Source organism: Salmo trutta, chromosome 4 (assembly GCF_901001165.1).
Source record: "Salmo trutta chromosome 4, fSalTru1.1, whole genome shotgun sequence".
In the NCBI taxonomy this organism is placed as follows: Eukaryota; Metazoa; Chordata; class Actinopteri; order Salmoniformes; family Salmonidae; genus Salmo; species Salmo trutta.
In genome coordinates, this window is record NC_042960.1 from 51,711,314 (window position 1) to 51,734,465 (window position 23,152).

Here is a 23,152-nt window from a genome sequence, read left to right on the forward strand (position 1 = left end):
GTCCCCCCAGCACCCACCCCTCCCACAGCTCAGACGCACTAAGCCCAGCTAGCCACTCTCAGCCAGTGGCTAACAGCTTCAGACAGGCGTGGGAGCAGGGGTGTATCCAAGCAGGATCTGCCCCCAGAGCTGTCAGGTCAGGCAGGACAAACAGAGGCTATGGCCAGGAAACAGCCCCTCTGCCCTGGGGCCTATGGCCTCACTGTAATCCCTGTACCCTCCCACCTCCCAGTGTTCACGCGCACACACACACACACACACACACACACACACACACACACACACACACACACACACACACACACACACACACACACACACACACACACAACATCTTATTTTCCCTAACCCTTAACCCTAACCCTAACCTTAACCCGTAATCCTAAACCTAACCCTAAACCTAATCCCTAACCGTAATCCTAAACCTAACCCTAAACCTAACCCCTAAACTGTGTAGGGTGCCGTCTTTCAGATGGGACATTAAATGAGTGTCCTGATTCTCTGTGGTCACTAAAGATCCCATGGCACTTATCATAAGAGTAGGGGTGTTAACCCTGGTGTCCTGGCTACATTCCCAATCTGGCCCTCAATACCATCATGGCCACCTAATCATCCCCAGCATCCAAGTGGCTCATTCATCCCCCCTCCTCTCCCCTGTAACTATTCCCCAGGTCATTGCTGTAAATGAGAATGTGTTCTCAGTCAACTTACCTGGTAAAATAATGGTAAAATAAAAAAATACAAGCTTAAAATAGCCCTTGTCCTTATGGGGATGTGGATAAATGCCCTTGTTTTACTATCCTTATGGGGACATTTGGGCATTTCTGGTCCCCGCGAGGATTGAAGAACTAGTCAAGACCACACACACAGTCTGCCCCTTCACCAACACATTGCACCAGTGCACTCCAGGCACTGTGAGGGAGCAACAAATGTATGGTATATGCAACATGCAAGTGTTAATCTACATTTAATTATTCAATTGGTCACTAATTTACAATATGACACATTAACATGAATATTGATAGTTCTGTTAAGAAACCTTTGAGATGCTGTTTGTAACTAATGTAGAGCTAAGAAGAACTCAAGGTGTCAGATATCTCCAAGCATGTCTGAATGCTACTTTGAAGTTCTTACTACATCAACTCACAGACTCCACAGAGACATTTAGAATTTTCACAGCCAGAAAGAGAATAATAATCTCTACTCTGTTTCTCTCTCTGTGGGTACATGTTTAGCATCACCACATCTGTCTCTCTTCCTCTCTTTGGGAGAAAAAGAGGAAACGGGAAAGGGAAAGAGAGAAAGAGGTCAGGAGGGAAGGAGGGAAGGAGTGAAAGAGAGAATGAGAGAAATAGAGAAAAAGGGAAAGAGAGAAAAAGGGAAAGAAGGAAAGAGAGAAAGAGGGAAAGAGAGAAAGAGAGAAATAGAGAAAAAGGGAAAGAGAGAAAGAGGGAAAGAAGGAAAGAGAGAAAGAGGGAAAGAGAGAAAGAGAGAAATAGAGAAAAAGGGAAAGAGAGAAAGAAGGAAAGAGAGAAAGAGAGAAAGAGAATCAGGGGAAGAGGGAAGAGGGAAAGAGAGAAAGAGGGAAAGAGGGAAAGAGAAAGAGGGAAAGAGAGAAAGAGAGAAAGAGAGAGTTGCTGAGTAAACACTTAGAACCCATTCATTCGCGAAGCGGCTCCAGGGGGGGGGGGGGGGGCATGAGAAAAATAGGGGGAATGAAAGTGGGACAGAGAGAAAGAGAGAGAAACGCGCTAGAGAGAACGCTACCCTTTTCTTGCCCAAGCTCATCAAGTACGGGCCAGGGCTCCTGAAAACACAGGGATTATCAGAGTACTGGGGCTCTATTGGGCCGGCTAGGCCCTGCTCGCTCCTGCACTGCATGCCTCACTGCCCTGCTATAGCACCGCATATGGTTCTCACACACACACACACACACACACACACACACACACACACACACACACACACACACACACAAACACACGCACACACACACACACACACACACACACACACACACACACACACACACACACACACACACACACACACACACACACACACACACACACACACACACACACACACACACACACACACACACACACACACACACACACACACACACACACACACACACACACTACCTCTCACTCTAACCCACATACATTGTGGAGATCAGACACCAAAATAACTGAATGTACAGAGTGCACACAGAGTCAGAAAGTGAGACAAAGGACTTGTTCTGTTACTCAACTTCACTGTTACTGCCTCAGCGCCAAGTCCAATGGCTAAAGAATTGGGTTATTTGAGGTCATAGGTAATATAGAAATCAAACAAATGCTAACAAAGATTGTGAAACCTCTATGAAACCTATAATGTACTGAAATATAATTCCACTGTCAACTCTTTTTATAATGGCCACAGCAGCTGTCACTGGTTTGTTCAGACTTTGTCCCCTAGGTCGCTGTCAGGTCAGGAAACCCTCTCTGACAGGTATGAGCAACTCACACCCTGCAGCGCTGCACTCATGCCTCAGGAATGAACTACTGACACCAAAAAGGAGGTGACGTCCTGTTTTCAGATACGCAGAGCAGTTCAACAATCAGGTGACGAGGTGGAAGATGTTGAGACGCCAGGATTACTGGAGAACTGGCCAAGCCCTGTTGGCCATGTTTTACATGATCATTATTTTGGGTCATTCTCACTCTCCCTTTCCTACCTATAAAGCCTAGCTAGTTTGCAAGCAATACAAGCAATAACAGATGATGTGTTTTAGTGTTGTCATTGTTTCCAGTTCTGAGTGGAGCATATGTAGGCCTAATTGACTTACCAACCGTGGTCCCAGCTCTTCATTACTTACCCATTTACCTTATAACCCTTCATCCTCTCCTTTCATTTGGTCTGAAAGGAAATACGGTTTCAATTGGCATAAAATACAATTATGACTGTGTTTTTGTGTACTATATCAAAGCTAAATACACACCTTGTCGAGTGAACAGTTCTTTCCCAGTCAAATCAATCTCCTGGCAGGATTGGAGAGCCAGTGATAGTTCTACCACTCACAGGCAACATGCTCCCACATACTGTCTTTCAAATCAGCAGCTGGCAATAGCCGAAGTGCATGTTTGCAAAGTAGGCTATTGCTACCTGCTTACTTTGCCTACTTTGCAGTTAAGCACTTAAGGCATACATTTGTTTGCTAAATTTTGTTGTTACATGTCACAAACCTCTACCCCAAAATTGTATGCTGCTTTCATTAGTCCATGAGCCAGACCCCCACATTTGGGCCGTCAGGCTCACCAATGTCTCATAATGATTTTCTTCAAGGTCTATGATCCTAGAGTTGGAAAATGTGTGATAACAGTGCAGCAATGACAGCTTTCTCTGTGTTATCACTCTTTCTTTCATCCTTCCATCACATTCATTTTTCCCATAGGGATTTTACCCCATGACAATGTCAGTATTCAACAAGTTATTGCTTACATAATACCCTTTAATCATATGTCATTGGAAAGCTTAGATTCACAGCTACCCATCAGGCACCTTTTCAGAAAGTTCAGGTCAACAGAAGTTTGAACGTTGACCTCTAGGGTACATATCAGAATGACCTGTATAAATTGCTTTGAAAAAGGAAACCCTGATTCATTTGTAACTATCTGTACCATTGACATTAGAATGCTGGAAGCTTAGCCATAGAATTCCATCTAGTGGTGCAGCTATGTTTTGGAATGGGAACTTTGATGATACAGGCAGCATATTACACACACACACACAGCTAGAACAGGTTTTAAAAAAAATATTTGTAGATAGAGGAACATTACAAGATCCAAGCATTAACCCCACATCCACCAACCAACTTAATGGACCAAATTCGCATGACCATACCTGTATGAAATATAATTGTAGTATGCCCAATAATATCTTAACATGTTCATAGTGATGTAGAATATACAACCAAACAAGACAGGTGTGCCGAGTATATAAATATGTTAAATTATTCACAGAATTGTGTTAAGAATGTGCCACAAAAAAACTGTCTGAATCAATGATTTTTGAATATGTTATGATCAATAATTGGAGATAATTTTGATATGTATTCTAGAGGTCAAATGTCAAAGTTCTGTTGACCTGAGCATTCCAAAAATGATATATGATTAAAGGGTATATGTGAGTGTTATGGAATAGGTTAGGTAGGTCAGGTGTTCGGAGCATGATTAGACACTACCACTACCACTTCTACACTCCATCCCCAGGGGGCAGCAGCAACCGGTTTAGTTGATGTGCTCTGCCAGGAAGCCTTGATAATTACTCAGGTGTGGGCAATCAGAATGATTATCAGTCCGGGAGAGATAGGAGGCCAGAAGCTTCTCAGCCAGCCTTTGCTTGTTTCTTTGTGTTAGTCAAGCCTCTTTAGTTGGCATGCCTTAGTTTCGTTTTTTGTACTTATTTATTTTGTCACCATTAATATATAAATAATCTGCTTGGACTGGCAAACCAAGAGGTCAAGACGGAGCTGGCCCTGAACTCGGAAAGTTTGCTGTCTCTTGGGTACAGATTCATATGTTAAATCAGGTTAACTAGGCCTAAGACCCCGAGTGCAACAAAATCAGTAGGCTAGTTATTCGTTTTGTAACATGAGCATTGTCATATCCCAACTCTCCCTAAGACACCCTCGGAGAGTGGGGTCACGACCAGGGTCTGCCGTTATCAACGGTGACCCTGGAACAATTAGGCTCAAGGGCACATCAACAGATTTGTCACCTTGTTGGCTCGGTGTCACGTCCGTCATATGAAGGAGACCAAGGCGCAGCATGGGTATCGTTCCACATCATTTATTTTAATGTGAAACTATGCAAGACATACAATAAACTATAACCAAAACACAAACCGCGATGAAGAGGTGCAACATGCACTAACTCAAAATAATCTCCCACGAAACACAAGTGGGAAAAACAACTACTTAAATATGATCCCCAATTAGAGACAACGATGACCAGCTGTCTCTAATTGGGAATCATACAAAAACCCCAACATAGAAAAAAGAAACTAGAACATAACATAGAAAAATTACACTAGACAAAACCCCCCAGTCACGCCCTGACCTACTCTACCATAGAAAAATATGAGCTCTCTATGGTCAGGACGTGACACTCGGGGATTCAAACTATCGTCCCAAAGCTCTAACTGCTAGCATAGGCCTAATGTATGCCTAGCTTATGTTATCACTCAAAGTTATTATTCATGTGAATAATGCATGTGCAAAATAACATTTATAAAAGTTTTTAAATAGAAAGCCTTCCATGCATTTCAACAGCCTTTCATGTGAAGGTCATGGAATAGCCAAAAATACTGATCTGATCTAGATTTAGAGTTTTTGGGAGACTGAATGTCCTGCAGAGCTCAGAGAATGGTGTTTAAGATGTTGTAGACATTCCCTTAATACTCACTGTTTAAAGTGGCTACTTCCATTGTTGGACTTCTAATTATATATACCGATTGATTGTTGAAGAATATAACTTCTAAATGCCTCATGAGCTTAGTTCAACTGTCGTACCCCATCAGAACCCCAAATTATAAGCTTGTTTCACTCCAATGTTTGTGAACAATGTAAATGTAAAGCCTCAAAACATGGTTAAAACTATACTTTTGATATAATGGATGGTCAGTCCTTGCATCCATAGCTCTGTATATGAATTTGAGAGTGGTTACATTTCTCCCATCCCCCAGCTTTTTACCGAAACAGAGGTGGGGTAACTGCTTTGTTATTTTTACAATAAGGACTCTAGCTTTAACTTGGCACACACCAACAAAGAGGGCCTAATAACTTAATGCTCTGAGCTCCTGTCTGACAGGGTGGGTCTCGTAGGCCTACCTGCTATTCATAGGGCCACCAAGGAGAAAGATAAACAAGAGGATAATACTGCATCAGAGAGTTTCTAGGGGAAGAAGAAGAACAGGTTGTTTAGATCTTAAAATAAGATTTTGTCCTTTTCTATGAGATGAAAACTCTCCGAATCTTTCTAAAAGCTGTGATGGAGCGAAATAAGTCTGTGTGGAGCATTCCTGGGGGCCTATGTGGCCCAGACTGGAGGAGGATGAGTAGCGGCTTTTGGCAGGAGTGGAGGGGATGCGGTTTGGATCGGGTGGCTGGGTAGTCTTTGTGGGTGTGTGCGTGTGCATGTGTAGAGATGGGGAGGGGTTGTCGACTGAAGATCTATGAAAGTAGCCTAATCTACCTTTCAAATGTCAGAACACAAGGTTCTGAAGATGGGAGTTATTTCCCCCCCCATTTTATCAAGCAATATTGTTCTGCGGGACTAAATTAGGTATCAGTGAGGTGACGCAGGCAGACGCGGCATTAGACGTCAGAGTTTCAGAGGACAGAGGAATGAGAGAGAATCACGCTCTGTGAGAGGGGACAAGGAGATCCTTTCAAAGTCTCCTCACCATCTCTTTTCATAGTGCTAGCTGTCAACAGGTTCTTCTCACTCGCTCCCTCTCTCTTCAACGCACTAGACTGAATTCCACTCTGTTCTCCACTGAAAAGGGGGTAACAACTAAGAGTTGATCTATCATAGCATCCAATATTTCATGCATACAATTTATGACTATTTATTTGATTTATTGAATATCCAAAGTATCTCAACACAAATGAAATCATTATATTGCATGGTTAATACTACAGTACAGATGTAGGACCTTAATTTGAGCCAGTTTACTATAGCAGGAAAATAATCCTCCAGCAACAGGAAATATGAATTGTTATGTGGATTATAACTAATGGACATTTTTGTAGCAATTGACACATTTTTTGTAAAGGAAAACCAAGTCTGAAATTTCAAAGTGGAAATTACGAACTTCAGAAGCTTTTTTAAACCTCAAACACGATACACATTTTACCTTTCCATCATTGCATAAAAATGGTTGTCCTGCAACAGGGTGATCAAATTAAGACCCTACATCTGTATATGACAGTGCATCATACAAAAAGTAGACACAAAGTTGTCTCCTGTCATTGCTACAGTATATTCCGCATGCAAATATATTTATTAAATCCAAGGCCTAATTGATTGAATGAGTGCCAATCTAGCCTGCTGTTATCACCCTAGACATCAGCAGCAGCACTAGCTGTTCACCTCAAAGCACCTTTTGGCCCTGGCATTACCTGGTGATGACAGACAGACAGACAGACAGACAGTCCACCGGCAGACACCCAGCAGCCCTGATCCTTTATTCCCCAGAGAGAGGGAAGAGCAGTGATAAAACACGGCCTTTACACACACAGACTCAGACAGACAAGATAGGGAGACCTACACACACGTACACAAGCAATCACAATGTCCCATTCCAGCCTACACATTTATGCTTGTGCAAACGCACAAAGGCTCACCCCACATGAGCAAGGAGAGGAGCGCACAAGCACGTGTGAGCTCGCAAACACACACACACGCGCGCGCACACACACGCACGCACGCACGCACGCACACACACACACACACACACACACACACACATACACACAGAGAGGGCTCCAGTCCCAGAGTTCAACCTTTATCTCCATGAAACTTCATTAAAGCAGAAAGGTCAGCAGCAAACAAGTTTCACAGGTAGACAGGCTAGGTGATTACACTCTGTACACCCCACCTCCCTAGTACACAGACAGACAGGCTAGGTGATTACACTCTGTACTCCCCACCTCCCTAGTACACAGGCAGGCTAGGTGATTACACTCTGTACACCCCACCTCCCTAGTACACAGACAGACAGGCTAGGTGATTACACTCTGTACTCCCCACCTCCCTAGTACACAGACAGGCTAGGTGATTACACTCTGTACTCCCCACCTCCCTAGTACACAGGCAGACAGGCTAGGTGGTTACACTCTGTACACCCCACCTCCCTAGTACACAGACAGGCTAGGTGATTACACTCTGTACACCCCACCTCCCTAGTACACAGGCAGACAGGCTAGGTGGTTACACTCTGTACACCCCACCTCCCTAGTACACAGACAGGCTAGGTGATTACACTCTGTACACCCCACCTCCCTAGTACACAGACAGGCTAGGTGATTACACTCTGTACACCTCACCTCCCTAGTACACAGGCAGGCTAGGTGATTACACTCTGTACACCCCACCTCCCTAGTACACAGACAGGCTAGGTGATTACACTCTGTACACCTCACCTCCCTAGTACACAGGCAGGCTAGGTGATTACACTCTGTACACCCCACCTCCCTAGTACACAGACAGGCTAGGTGATTACACTCTGTACACCCCACCTCCCTAGTACACAGACAGGCTAGGTGATTACACTCTGTACACCTCACCTCCCTAGTACACAGGCAGGCTAGGTGATTACACTCTGTACACCCCACCTCCCTAGTGCACAGGCAGGCTAGGTGATTACACTCTGTACACCTCACCTCCCTAGTACACAGGCAGGCTAGGTGTGTATCAAATCATATCAAATCAAATGTATTTATATAGCCCTTCTTACATCAGCTGATATCTCAAAGTGCTGTACAGAAACCCAGCCTAAAACCCCAAACAGCAAGCAATGCAGGGGTTGGAGCACTGTGGCTAGGAAAAACTCCCTAGAAAGGCCAAAACCTAGGAAGAAACCTAGAGAGGAACCAGGCTATGAGGGGTGGCCAGTCCTCTTCTGGCTGTGCCAGGTGGAGATTATAACAGAACATGGCCAAGATGTTCAAATGTTCATAAATGACCAGCATGGTCAAATAATAATAATCACAGTAGTTGTCGAGGGTGCAACAAGTCAGCACCTCAAGAGTAAATGTCAGTTGGCTTTTCATAGCCGATCATTGAGAGTATCTCTACCACTCCTGCTGTCTCTAGAGAGTTGAAAACAGCAGGTCTGGGACAGGTAGCACGTCCGGTGAACAGGTCAGGGTTCCATAGCCGCAGGCAGAACAGTTGAAACTGGAGCAGCAGCACGGCCAGGTGGACTGGGGACAGCAAGGAGTCATCATGTCAGGTAGTCCTGAGGCATGGTCCTAGGGCTCAGGTCCTCCGAGAGAGAGAAAGAAAGAGAGAAAGAGAGAATTAGAGAGAGCATACTTAAATTCACACAGGACACCGGATAAGACAGGAGAAATACTCCAGATATAACAGACTGACCCTAGCCCCCCGACACATAAACTACTGCAGCATAAAGGGTCAGGAGACACTGTGGCCCCATCCGATGATACCCCCAGACAGGGCCAAACAGGAAGGATACACTCTGTACACCCCACCTCCCTAGAAAGCAGGCAGACAGGCTAGGTGATTACACTCTGTACACCCCACCTCCCTAGTACACAGACAGGCTAGGTGATTACACTCTGTACACCTCACCTCCCTAGTACACAGGCAGGCTAGGTGATTACACTCTGTACACTCCACCTCCCTAGTACACAGACAGGCTAGGTGATTACACTCTGTACTCCCCACCTCCCTAGTACACAGGCAGGCTAGGTGATTACACACTGTACACCCCACCTCCCTAGTACACAGGCAGACAGGCTAGCTGATTACACTCTGTACACCCCACCTCCCTAGTACACAGGCAGACAGGTTAGGTGATTACACTCTGTACACCCCACCTCCCTAGTACACAGACAGGCTAGGTGATTACACTCTGTACACCCCACCTCCCTAGTACACAGACAGGCTAGGTGATTACACTCTGTACACCCCACCTCCCTAGTACACAGGTAGACAGGCTAGGTGATTACACTGTACACCCCACCTCCCTAGTACACAGGCAGGCTAGGGGATTACACTCTGTACACCCCACCTCCCTAGTACACAGGCAGGCTAGGTGATTACACTCTGTACACCCCACCTCCCTAGTACACAGACAGGCTAGGTGATTACACTCTGTACACCCCACCTCCCTAGTACACAGGTAGACAGGCTAGGTGATTACACTGTACACCCCACCTCCCTAGTACACAGGCAGGCTAGGTGATTACACTCTGTACACCCCACCTCCCTAGTACACAGGCAGGCTAGGTGATTACACTCTGTACACCCCACCTCCCTAGTACACAGACAGGCTAGGTGATTACACTGTACACCCCACCTCCCTAGTACACAGGCAGACAGGCTAGGTGATTACACTCTGTACACCCCACCTCCCTAGTACACAGACAGGCTAGGTGATTACACTCTGTACACCCCACCTCCCTAGTACACAGACAGGCTAGGTGGTTACACTCTGTACACCCCACCTCCCTAGTACACAGGCAGGCTAGGTGATTACACTCTGTACACCCCACCTCCCTAGTACACAGGCAGACAGGCTAGGTGATTACACTCTGTAGTCCCCACCTCCCTAGTACACAGACAGGCTAGGTGATTACACTCTGTACACCCCACCTCCCTAGTACACAGGCAGGCTAGGTGATTACACTCTGTACACCCCACCTCCCTAGTACACAGGCAGGCTAGGTGATTACACTCTGTACACCCCACCTCCCTAGTACACAGGCAGGCTAGGTGATTACACTCTGTACACCCCACCTCCCTAGTACACAGGTACTGTCTAGAGACCTATTATTGTTTTTTTTTATCACTTTGGTACTATTTTCACAACTCTTAGTACAAAACTCCAAACTGGTCACACTTGTAATGCGGCCAGTCTTTCACTTAAAACCTGTCATTGTGCATTCGGGGCGGCAGATAGCCTAGTTGTTAGAGCATTGGACTTGTAACCGGAAGTTTGCAAGATCAAATCCCCAAGTTGACAAGGTCAAAATCTGTTATTTAGCCCCTGAACAAGGCAGTTAACCCACTGTTCCTAGGCTGTCATTGAAAATAAGAATTTGTTCTTAACTAACTTGCCTAGTTAAGTAAAATACATTTATTATGGATTGTAAATATCTCTCACCACACAACCATTGATTCAAAATCTAAGTTTGTTGTGAAATGTAATGAGAACATTAGTTTAATCACCACAACATAATTATATATTTTCAATTGATTTGTTTTAACTACCAGTTAATCCAATAGCAAACAATGCAAAATACAGGCTTCATGTCACGTCCTGACCCTTGTAAGAGGTCATTTTCTATAGTAGATGGGTCAGGGCGTGACAGGGGGCGTTTGGTTGGTTTTCTGGTTTCTAGGTTTTGTGTTCTAGGTTTTCTATTTCTATGTTGGGTTTTGTTTGGGTTGATCTCCAATTGGAGGCAGCTGGTCCTCGTTGCTTCTGATTGGAGATCATATTTAAGTAGGGGTTTTTTCCTTTTGGGTTTGTGGGTTGTTGGTGTCAGTTGTTGATGTTTGCAAGGGTCCCTGGTTTGAGCCCGGGTTGGGGCGAAGAGAGGGACGGAACCTACACTGTTACACGTGTTACCAGTCTGGCGCCACCTAAGCCAGTTCCACGCATCCGACCTCCAGTGCGCATTCCCAGTCCGGAGTGTCCTGTTCCTGCTCCCTGCATTCATCCTGAGGTGGGGGTTACCAGTCTGGCGCCACCCATGCCAGTACCACGCATCAGGATTCCAGTCCATGTGCCCCGTCCAGAGCTTCCGGCGACAGTTCCCCGTCCAGAGCTTCCGGCGACAGTTCCCCGTCCGGAACCTCCTGAGACGGCCCGCAGTCCGGAACCTCCTGAGACGGCCCGCAGTCCGGAACCTCCTGAGACGGCCCGCAGTCCGGAACCTCCTGAGACGGCCTTCAGCGGCGGCCTGCAGCCCGGATCCTCCAGCGGCGGACTGCAGCACAGAGCTTCCGGTAATGATCTACAGTCCGATTCTTCTAATAATGATCCACAGGTTGGTGTTACAGAAGCGGAGGGATCTGCGGGTGGAACAGGGGTTACGCCCGGTGCCACCTCCGTTGCTGGAGGATAGGAAGGTTCTGGGTTTAGCACCAGAGCCGCCATAGACTTTTGTCACCCTCCCTACCCTCCCCTTGTGTTTTTGTGGTTGTTTTGTTGGGGGGGGGGGGGGGTTTTGTGTGCAGTCGGGGTCTGCACCTTTGGGGGGGGGGGGGTACTGTCACGTCCTGACCCTTGTAAGAGGTAATTTTCTATAGTAGATGGGCCAGGGCGTGACAGGGGGTGTTTGGTTGGTTTTCTATGTTTTGCATTCTATGTTTTCTATTTCTATGTTGGGTTTGGGTTGATCTCCAATTGGAGGCAGCTGGTCCTCGTTACCTCTGATTGGAGATCATATTTAGGTAGGGGGTTTTTCCTTTTGGGTTTGTGGGTTGTTAATTTTGAGTAGTGTGTTTTCCTCTCTGCATCACGGTTTGTTTTAGTATTTCAGTATTTGGTGTATTTGCAACGTTTCACTATAAATAAAAAGATGTGGAACTACAACCATGCTGCGCGTTGGTCCGATCATTCTGACAGCCGTGACACTTCAAATCACCCTTAGAAGAGCTGAAAGTAGATTACACAGTTTTCACATTATACAGTACACTTATATAACCCAACAAAATTTACTGAAAATCTATCATTTCCATAATATCTATCCAATGTGTGATCAATGAAGACATGCAAAAAAAAACATTGTATTTTTCAGATATAATTGCAACCTATGTGTACTGTCTGTAATGAAATGTAAACAATTTAATGAAATGAATGAAAATGAAACAACATTTGGCGCGCATTCATTTGCATCAAGCATGTCTTGAGCATCTGGCCATACATCCTCATCCACATCTCATCCACATCACACCTCGGGAAAAACCTTTTGGCATGGTGAATCCAAGCTAAACATGGGTCTACATTGATGTCGTCCATGCCTCATCCATGGCCAGGAGGGTGGCACGCTCATGGGGATGGCAATCTACACCTTCCATCTCCATGCTGAAAAGAAAATAGGGTTGAGGAAAGGACAGCATGGGGCAGGTATAGGGTCATGAATCGGGATGGGCCCCAAACCATGTCTGAACCACCTCTGCATGGTGGAACCTGATATTGTTCCACACAATAACATGGGTGACCCCATCACCTTGACAGGCCTGCTCAATTTATCTGAGAATCACAATGGGTGTGCAGAGTTTTAGGATCCAAGTAATGGCCGATGTCCTACCACACCATCTTCAGAGATAGCGGCACACATGGAGATGTTTCCCACATGTTATCCAGGCATTTGGAAGGTCGCCCGTTGGCCGATGAGGTTTTGGCCAGGTTGAAGCCCGCTTCATGAACAAAGAAACTTGTGATGGTTCACAGCAGCATCAAGCACCATCACCCTCTAAAAATATATTTGGGTTAGTTATTTTTAGTATAGTTCCAATATGATAGTGTGAAGTAGCATGTGCATCAAATAGTAACAGTAATACAGTATATAGTAATACAGTATATAGTGCTGTACCTGAACATACTCTGCCCGCAGTTGTTTCACCCGGGTGTTTTTTCTTTCAACAGGCACCAGGTAAATGTGTCATAGATACCTAGTGCCTCTTCAAAAGGGGGTTGATTGTTGGTAGGCTGATGGATTCCCCATTGGCAAAGTTGTTATTGTTTTCCTCAATGGACTGCTTTATTTCGGCAAGGCTCATGTCATTCCTGGCCATTACCATTTCCACCACGGCCCAATCCTGCTGGTTGGTCTGCACACGGCCACGGCCACCACCATGGGGTCTTCTGTCAATTCTGAGGGTAGAACAGAGTATACTGTCAATAGATCATATTGTAAGACTACTGTAACATGATTTGTGAATTTACATGCATTACAATATGTAATTTACTGTAAGCGTAATGGTAAAGCATAGTGCATATCATGCAGACTTACAGCTTTTCTTGGCAAAATGTTCTCATGATCGAATTGACACTTGATCTTTTCAGATTGAGGTGAACTAATCTGGCAGCCTCTGCCCTGGTAAGGCCTTTGTTTACGACATGGTCAACGACGATGGCCCGGACTTCATTAGACACAACAGTTCCCTGCCATATGCCTCCCTCTCTCTGATGCCCATCTCTTTGACCTCTTTGACGGGGCCCATGCCCACCTTTGACCTCTTTGACGGGGCCCATGCCCACCTCTATGACCTCTTTGACGGGGCCCATGCCCACCTCTTTAACTTCTTTGACGGGGCCCATGCCCACCTCTTTAACCTCTTTGACGGGGCCCATGCCCACCTCTTTAACCTCTTTGACGGGGCCCATGCCCACCTCTTTAACCTCTTTGACGGGGCCCATGCCCACCTCTTTAACCTCTTTGACGGGGCCCATGCCCACCTCTATGACCTCTTTGACGGGGCCCATGCCCACCTCTTTAACCTCTTTGACGGGGCCCATGCCCACCTCTTTAACCTCTTTGACGGGGCCCATGCCCACCTCTATGACCTCTTTGACGGGGCCCATGCCCACCTATTTAACCTCTTTGACGGGGCCCATGCCCACCTCTTTAACCTCTTTGACGGGGCCCATGCCCACCTCTTTAACCTCTTTGACGGGGCCCATGCCCACCTCTTTAACCTCTTTGACGGGGCCCATGCCCACCTCTTTAACCTCTTTGACGGGGCCCATGCCCACCTCTATGACCTCTTTGACGGGGCCCATGCCCACCTCTTTGACCTCTTTGACGGGGCCCATGCCCACCTCTATGACCTCTTTGACGGGGCCCATGCCCACCTCTTTGACCTCTTTGACGGGGCCCATGCCCACCTCTATGACCTCTTTGACGGGGCCCATGCCCACCTCTTTAACCTCTTTGATGGGGCCCATGCCCACCTCTTTAACCTCTTTGACGGGGCCCATGCCCACCTCTTTAACCTCTTTGACGGGGCCCATGCCCACCTCTTTAACCTCTTTGACGGGGCCCATGCCCACCTCTTTGACCTCTTTGACGGGGCCCATACCCACCTCTTTGACCTCTTTGACGGGGCCCATGCCCACCTCTTTGACCTCTTTGACGGGGCCCATGCCCACCTCTTTAACAAGTCCCTTGTCCACTGGCTCTTTAATTTCTTCCTCTCCCTTGCTGTCTAGCTGCTCTATGTTGAAAGAAATTGCAAGTGTTCACACACCCCCTTTCATATGGAGACCAACTGTGCTTACCACTATATGAAATCAATTAGCAATAAGCGCTAGCTAGTCATTATGTATGGTTATCATGTATCATACATGTAATTTAGATGTTTATACTTTACAAACACACATTTTATTTCTGTAGTTCTCAAAATCCATGTATAGTAGACAACCTGTTTAAAATCTATAGGTTTACCTAAGCGGTTAAGTGATTAACCATTAAGCACAGTTGGATTAAGTGATGGTCAAATGTATTTAAACAAATGAGAAGAGAATCGTATGAAAAGTATTGTGAGCATTGCATTGTGAAAGGCAATAACGTTATATGAAAGATATTTCTAGATGGAACACTGATTGGTGAAATAGTTACTGTGTATTTGTTACTGTGTAATAGTTACTGTGTATTTGTTACTGTGTAATAGTTACTGTGTATTTGTTACTGTGTAATAGTTACTGTGTAATAGTTACTGTGTAATAGTTACTGTGTAATAGTTACTGTGTAATAGTTACTGTGTGTTGTACTTTGTCAATTGAAAATGTATTTAAAGTTTTGAAAAAACAGCCTTTTTGATGATAGGTTTCTAGTTTTGTACTGAGTTGTGGAATTTTACCACATACTTGTGAAAATAGTACAAGAGTGATAAAAAAAACTATATTAAAAAAATAGATTTCAAACAATTTTATTTTAAATATTTAAAATGTTGGTATAAATTAAATTTGTTCCCTGCACAGGATTATGGTCATTTTAACATCTCCTTAACAGCAAGTAAAGATCTCCCTCCCCCACACCCCTCGCCCTGTCATTCCATTGTCCTTTAAGAGCCCAAGCCCAGCTCAAAGCGGTGGGATCAGCACCCATTATGTTCCACAAGACTTTAGGCACACAAATGGCCATTCACCTGGTAGACACCTAGCTAGCCACCAACACACACCCCTCATTAGTGCAGTGTCAGAAGTTCTGTTTCGCTGGTGCATGTCATCCCAGTCTGAGACATCCATTCGGTCATATCTGGAATGGGGAGACTTCACTTCCTGAGGTGCAAGGTTCCAAAGTAGCAAAGCATTCAATCCTAAGACTCTGAGAAACCCCAGGAATTATGGGATTGTAGACTGCACTCATAAAGCTCACTTCCTTACTATCAGCTTATTCAAACAGAAATGTGGATTACAAAATAGATGAATGAGTTCTAGGGTTAATTGTAATGTCAATGTATTTTTGGTCAGGAGGACCATCAAACATTGAGATAGGGAATAAAGAAAAAGGTAAGCATTATATGACAGAGGTCAGGTCAGGATGTCAAAACTAGGACTCGTTAGAAAGATGTCAGCAGACAGGCTATCTGTACATGGAGACAATGGATAGTAAAAGACATACCCATACTACCCTCTATTGGACTGTTGTAGTCAGTGCAGAGGAGCACTCCACTGGCCACGTCAATTAAAAACGTTTACTTTGATCCAAGGTGGTTTATTATATGAAGTAATTCTTCGCTGCTTAGATTACATTGTTGCAACTATAACAGAGATTCTGTAGTAATAGCGTTAACAGTGCACAGTAAGACTCACTATATATACATAAGTATGTGGACACCCCTTCAAATTAGTGGATTCGGCTATTTCAGCCACACCCGTTGCTGACAGATGTATAAAATCAAGCAAACAATCTCCATAGACAAATATTGGCAGTAGAATGGCCTTATTGAAGAGCTCAGTGACTTTCAACGTGGCACCGTCATAGGATGTCACCTTTTAAACAAGTCAGTTCGTCAAATGTCTGCCCTGCTAGAGCTGCCCCGGTCAACTGTAAGTGCTGCTATTGTAAAGTGGAAACGTCTAGGAGCAACAACGGCTCAGCCAAGCGGTAGGCCACACAAGCTCACAGACCGGGACCGCGAGTGCTGAAGCGGATAGATAAATAATCATCTGTCCTCGGTTGCAACACTCACTACGGAGTTCCAAACTACTCTAGAAGCAACGTCAGCACAGTAACTTTGTTGGGAGCTTCATGAAATGGGTTTCCATGGCCGAGCAGCCCCACACAAGCCTAAGATCACCATGCGCAATGCCAAGCGTCGGCTGGAGGGGTGTAAAGCTCGCCACCATTGGACTCTTGAGCAGTGGAAACGCGTTCTCTGGAGTGATGAATCACGCTTTACCATCTGTCAGTCTGACGGACAAATCTGGGTTTTGCGGATGCCAGGAGAACGCTACCTGCATAGTGCCAACTGTAAACTTTGGTGAAGGAGGAATAATGGTCTGTGGGCTGTTTTTCATAGTTCGAGCTAGGCCACTCAGTTCCAGTGAAGGGAAATCTTAACGCTACAACATACAATTACATTCTGTACGATTCTGTGCTTCCAAATTTGTGACAACAGTTTGGGGAAGGCCGTTTTCTGTTTCAGTATGACAATGCCCCCATGCACAAAGCGAGGTCCTTCCAGAAAAGGTTTGTCAAGATCGGTGAGGAAGAACTTGACTGGCCTGCACAGAGCCCTGACCTCAACCTCATCAAACACCTTTGGAATGTATTGGAATGTATTCCAAAGGTCCCCGCAGCAATGTTCAAATATCTAGTGGAAAGCCCTCCCAGAAGAGTGGAGGCTGTTATAGCAGCAAAGGGGGGGACCAACTCCATATTAATGCCCATGATTTTGGAATAAGATGTTCGACGAACAGGTGTCCACATACTTTTGGTAATGTAATGTACAGTATATCAAATAAAAATGAAAACGTGGTTGCTATTTGCTATGGACCTTTATATAGATAAAAAATATATATCTTGACACAATAGGCTGCAGTGCCCCACACACCAATGGCCACTGCTTTACAACAATCCTCATAATTAAACCCCTTTGCATAACACACTCATTCAAAATAATCATTATTGGCTTGTCATAGACTGTTCTCTCTGCTACCGCACGGCAAGCGGTACTGATGCACCAAGTCTGGAACCAACAGGATCCTGAACAGCTTCTACCCCCAAGGCAATAGTTAGTTAAATACTTAACCAAATAGCTACCCGGACTATCTGCATTGACCCTTTTTACAAGGACTTTTATGGACTCATTACATATTCTGCTGCTACTGTTTACTATCTGTCTCTTTATTCCTAGTTACATATCTACCTCAATTACCTCGTACCCCTGCACATCCACTTGATACTGTAACCCCTTGTATATAGCCAAGTTATCGTTAGTCATTGTGTATCTATTATTATTATTAAGTGTTTAAGTTTTCTATTATTTCTCCATTTTCTTTCTTGTTGGGAAGGGCCCGTAAGTCAGCATTTCATTGTTAGTCCACACCTGTTATTTACAAAGCACGTGACAAATAAAATAGGCTTTAATTTTATTTGGTGGTGGTAACAATAACCTCAATAGACCCAACTTGCTGTTAGTGCAGGGTTAATTGCATCGGTGGATAGACTGGAAGTTGCAAAATTCTCTTGACTTCAGCAAATACCTGGAGGAGACAGGATACGATTAATTAAGCTTTTAGAAGATAATAATTATTTTCAATTAACAACACCACAATCACACAACACTGTACATAGAAAGAATGAGAGGAGTGTTTCACTTGTCAGCCACACATGTTCGGAGAGCTGGGGTGGCCTGCTGAGTTGCCCCAGCAGCTCATAGTGATGTGGCGATCCACATGTGGTCATAGGAAGACAGTGCAACAGATATGTGGCACTCTCTGTGTGACTGTGAACAGACTGGGAACATATTACTCTGCATGTAATATACAGTATTATATTTTAACTATATACAGTATATAGTGTGTGTGTGTGTGTGTGTGTGTGTGTGTGTGTGTGTGTGTGTGTGTGTGTGTGTGTGTGTGTGTGTGTGTGTGTGTGTGTGTGTGTGTGTGTTTGTGTGTGTTGTGTGTGTACATGACCTTATTGACCTCCTCCACACACTGCGAGAGGCATCCACGGTGCATACTTTCCTCTGTTGTTCATACAGCTCTGTGACGGGCCGTGTTGACTGCAGGTATGTCTGGACCCTTCAGCGCAGTCTAGGAACATACACGAGACACACATCTTGGCATATCCAAAAGACAAGACATCTCAGTACCACAAGAATAAACGCCTGGAGGCTTGTTGTAGGTGAGGCCCTACCGCTTCTCTAGACACCCTCTGTTGTCGTCTTAGCGTCCACTGCTCTTCCCTCAATCCAGACACCTGTCAAAACACAACTGCACACACACACACACACACACACACACACACACACACACACACACACACACACACACACACACACACACACACACACACACACACACACACACAGGCAACCCTGCTGACTTTACCATTCACAATACCACATACACAATAGAGACTGACCCCTTTGTCTTGGGTCAGGTCATTTCTTCATATGGACTGCTGCATTTAGAAGAAACGTATCAGAGATCACACAGCTCTTTCCCTGCTATTCCAGGAGATGTAGTTAGTTGCCTCCCACCTGATTGCTGTAGTCAAAGAAGAGGACGAATTGGACGTCAGCCTTCCCCTCCATGGCACAGGTCCAGCCCTGGAAGTTGTCTTGGTTACGCAGAAAGCCATCAATTAGGAAGCGGAACTTTGACTGGTCCAGCTGCATCGTTTCCTCCATCGCCTGGGAGAAGGACGTGGGCAGGGGAGTTGGGAGGGTACAAACAGGATCTGATGACTGTATGTAGGTGTCACTCAATTCCTTCTAAAATAATGCTTCATCCAGCCTTTCTACTCGGCCCAGGAGCAAATTGGAAAAAGGAAAAAACAATAAGGCAGGGTTTACTCAATTAACTGCAAACAAGATGATGAGGTACCTTCCTCAGTAAGTTGACTGTGATCTCCACAGGAACAATCTTGCCATCCTTGATGTAGCTTCCGATCAGCTGTTCATATTCAATTCCCTCCTGACACCTCTCGGTCCACAAGAGGTTGCCTGCAGACAGGTGAGTGCAGCCATAAGCCTGGAATACATGAACAAGGGAAGACCTAAGTAAAAAGGAAAATACACAAGTCAAAGCAATGAATTGTTTCATTAAGGAGTGCATTAGAATGCAGTGAATAGTTAATACCTGCACTGTGACTTTTCAAACTAGGTTATCCTCTGTTGGATGTCAGTAAAGGGAGAGACCGTGTATGACCGATATGACTGGTGTTTATGTGAGTGCTTATTCCCTTTGAACCCCAATGTTGACATGTCTACATTCCAGCCTAGGTCAACCCAGGTCAGTGTAGAACATAAACCCCACGGGAAAGCCCTATTGGCTCCCAGGGTTATAAACTTTTATAAACTGTAGGTATTACAGAGTTCCAGTCCTGTCAGGAGGACACCTATGACTTAAAATCAGTTGCCATTTAAGATTAGAGACACATTTTTTTTTCATGAGCATGGCCTTATTTCTATTACATCATAATGGATGACTGTCATTCATATTCCATTCACCCAGTTCAATGTAACAGCCATAGGTTTAGGCTACTACATTTTCCCTACACTCATGAGTTTGCTACAACCTAAGTTTACAACTTAGGGGCACACAGGTCAAGAGACAAATCTGAGGTGACAGTGACACATGGACATACAGTGATATTCAAAAGTGCCATGCACACTCTTGCGTGCATCTAGCTGATATAGGATGTAATCATTAGTCCAACAGTTGCAAACGAGAGTTTCTATTGGACAAAATCAGGTATGTTTATCCACGTTTTGTTCAGTTTGCTTCTGTTTAAGAAACGTTTTTCAACAGAATCAGAGGGATGAATACACCCCTGATCAAGCGTAAACACAATTCACTTTCATAGCAGCCACGTTGTATTCCTTCTCGCATCTATGCGCTCTCGTCCTCTCACCTTTGCATGTGGACTTTAATGTACAACATATCAGCTGAATGTGACCAGGTGAAAAAACGCTACACACAGTCTACATCGTTGTCACCATGTTAGCGAAAGTAACATCATAGTCAGCATAGCTAATAGAATTAATGCATTAGTAAACCCGCTGCAATCATGCAGTAACGTTACAGTGTACAGTTAATAAGCAGTTATACCGGCGGGCCCCGGTGGCAATACATTTGTAAACCCAAAAGATTACCTTGACTTGGAAAAGTTCCAGTGTTGTGTTGGATAGTCATAGCCAGCTAGCTAACACAGCATCCCTCTGTTTGAGAAGGGTGTTTCAGTATGCTAAACTAGCTAGCTGCATTTGCTAGCTAAGTAAGTGAAACTGAAAATAAAATTACGAAATCTCTCTCGCTATTAAACTAAGAAATGAGTTTATCCAAAACGATCAACTATTGTCTTTCTCTATCTTTGAGTCAACTGCTCACCACATTTTATGTACTGCAGTGCCAACTAGCTGTAGCTTATGCTTTCAGTACAAGATGAATTCTCTGATCCTTTTATTGGGTGGACAACATGTCAGTTCATGCAGCAAGAGCTCTAATAGGTTGGAAGGCATCCTCCGGAAGTTGTCATAATTACTGTGTAAGTCTATGGATGGGGGTGAGAACAATGAACCTCCTAGGTTTTGTATTGAAGTCAATGTACCCAGAGGAGGACGGAAGCTAGCTGTCCTCCAGCTACACAATGTTGCTACACTACAGAGTGCTGTTGAGGCTACTGAAGACCTTCTTAGCAAAATAGTATGTTTTAATTACTGATTTGGGGACGTGAATATATTAAGTATAGTTTTATCTAAAAAGGATAACTTTTTAAATGTTTTACATTTTTTTTAATGAAATTCAAAGAGGAGGATGGTCTTTCCATTCCTCCTCTATGGAGCCTCCACTGCTTAAAATATCTCCATCCTGACCGAAATTTTAAATGCCTCCACAATTTTGGCACACTGGGTTCCTTTCCCTGCGCCTGGTCCTCCATGTACCTACACAACTTGTGGTTTCATCATGATCACAGTCAGTGGTGAAAAGTACTTAAGTAGTACTTCAAAGTATTTTTTACTTAAGTACTTCACTATTTATATTTTTGACTACTTTTACTTCACTACATTCTTAAAGAAAATAATGTACTTTTTACTTCAGACATTTTCCCTGACACCCAAATGTACTGGTTACATATTGCTTAGCAGGATAGGTGTCACGGCTGTCAAAATGATTGGACCAAAATGCAGCGTCGGTTTCGTTCCACATATTTATTAAACATGAAACTGAATGCAATACACTTAACTACTTGAAAACACAAAAACAACAAATATAACCACCCACAAAAACCAAGTGGGACAAACATCAACTTAAATATGGCCTCCAATTAGAGACAACAACAACCAGCTGCCTCTAATTGGAGGTCATGCCAAACAAAAACCAACCTAGAAATACAAAACTAGAAACTAAACATAGAAATACAAAAACGGACAAACACCCCCTGTCACGCCCTGACCTACTCCACCCTAGAAAATAACAACTTACTATGGTCATGACGTGACAGTACCCCCCCCCCCCCCCCCCCCCCCAAAGGTGCGGACTCTGACCACACCTACAAAAACAAAACCCCCCCTAAACAACAAACCGCCCCCCCCCCAAAAAAAAAACGCCAACCGCCGCTGAAGACTCTGGGCTGAAGGCCGCCGCTGAAGACACTGGGCTGCATACCGCCGCTGAAGGCTCTGGGCTGCAGACCGCCGCTGAAGGCTCTGGGTTGCAGTCCGCCGCTGAAGGCTCTGGGTTGCAGACCACCGCTGAAGGCTCTGGGTTGCAGAACGCCGCTGAAGGCTCTGGGCTGAGGAGCGTCGCTGGAGGCTCCGGACTAGGGATGCGCACTGGAGGTCTGATGCGGGGACTGGCATAGGTGGCGCCAGACTGGTAACACGCACCTCAGGTCGAGTGCTGGGAGCAGGAACAGGACACCCCGGACTGGGCAGGTGCACTGGAGGCCTGATGCGTGGAGCTGGCATAGGAGGTGCCAGACTAGTAACACGTATCTCAGGGCGAGTGTGGGGAGCAGGCACAGGACATACTGGGCTATGGAGGCACACTGGAGGGAGAGTGCGAGGAGCAGGAATCGGTCTCACCGGACTGGGGGAGACGCACTAAGGGCCGAGTGCTCACAGCAGGCACTGGCTGTACCGAGTTATGGATGCGCACTGAAAGGAGAGTGCAAGGAGCAGGCACAGGACGTACTGGACCGTGGATGCGCACTGGAGGTCTGGAG

The 23,152-nt window shown here is 45.2% G+C and overlaps 1 pseudogene; it reads right to left on the bottom strand.

Annotated features, from left to right (window-relative positions):
- Positions 1-1,787: 1,787 nt before the first annotated feature.
- On the bottom strand, positions 1,788-21,893 carry LOC115193044 (UMP-CMP kinase-like; annotated as a pseudogene).
- Positions 21,894-23,152: the final 1,259 nt, after the last annotated feature.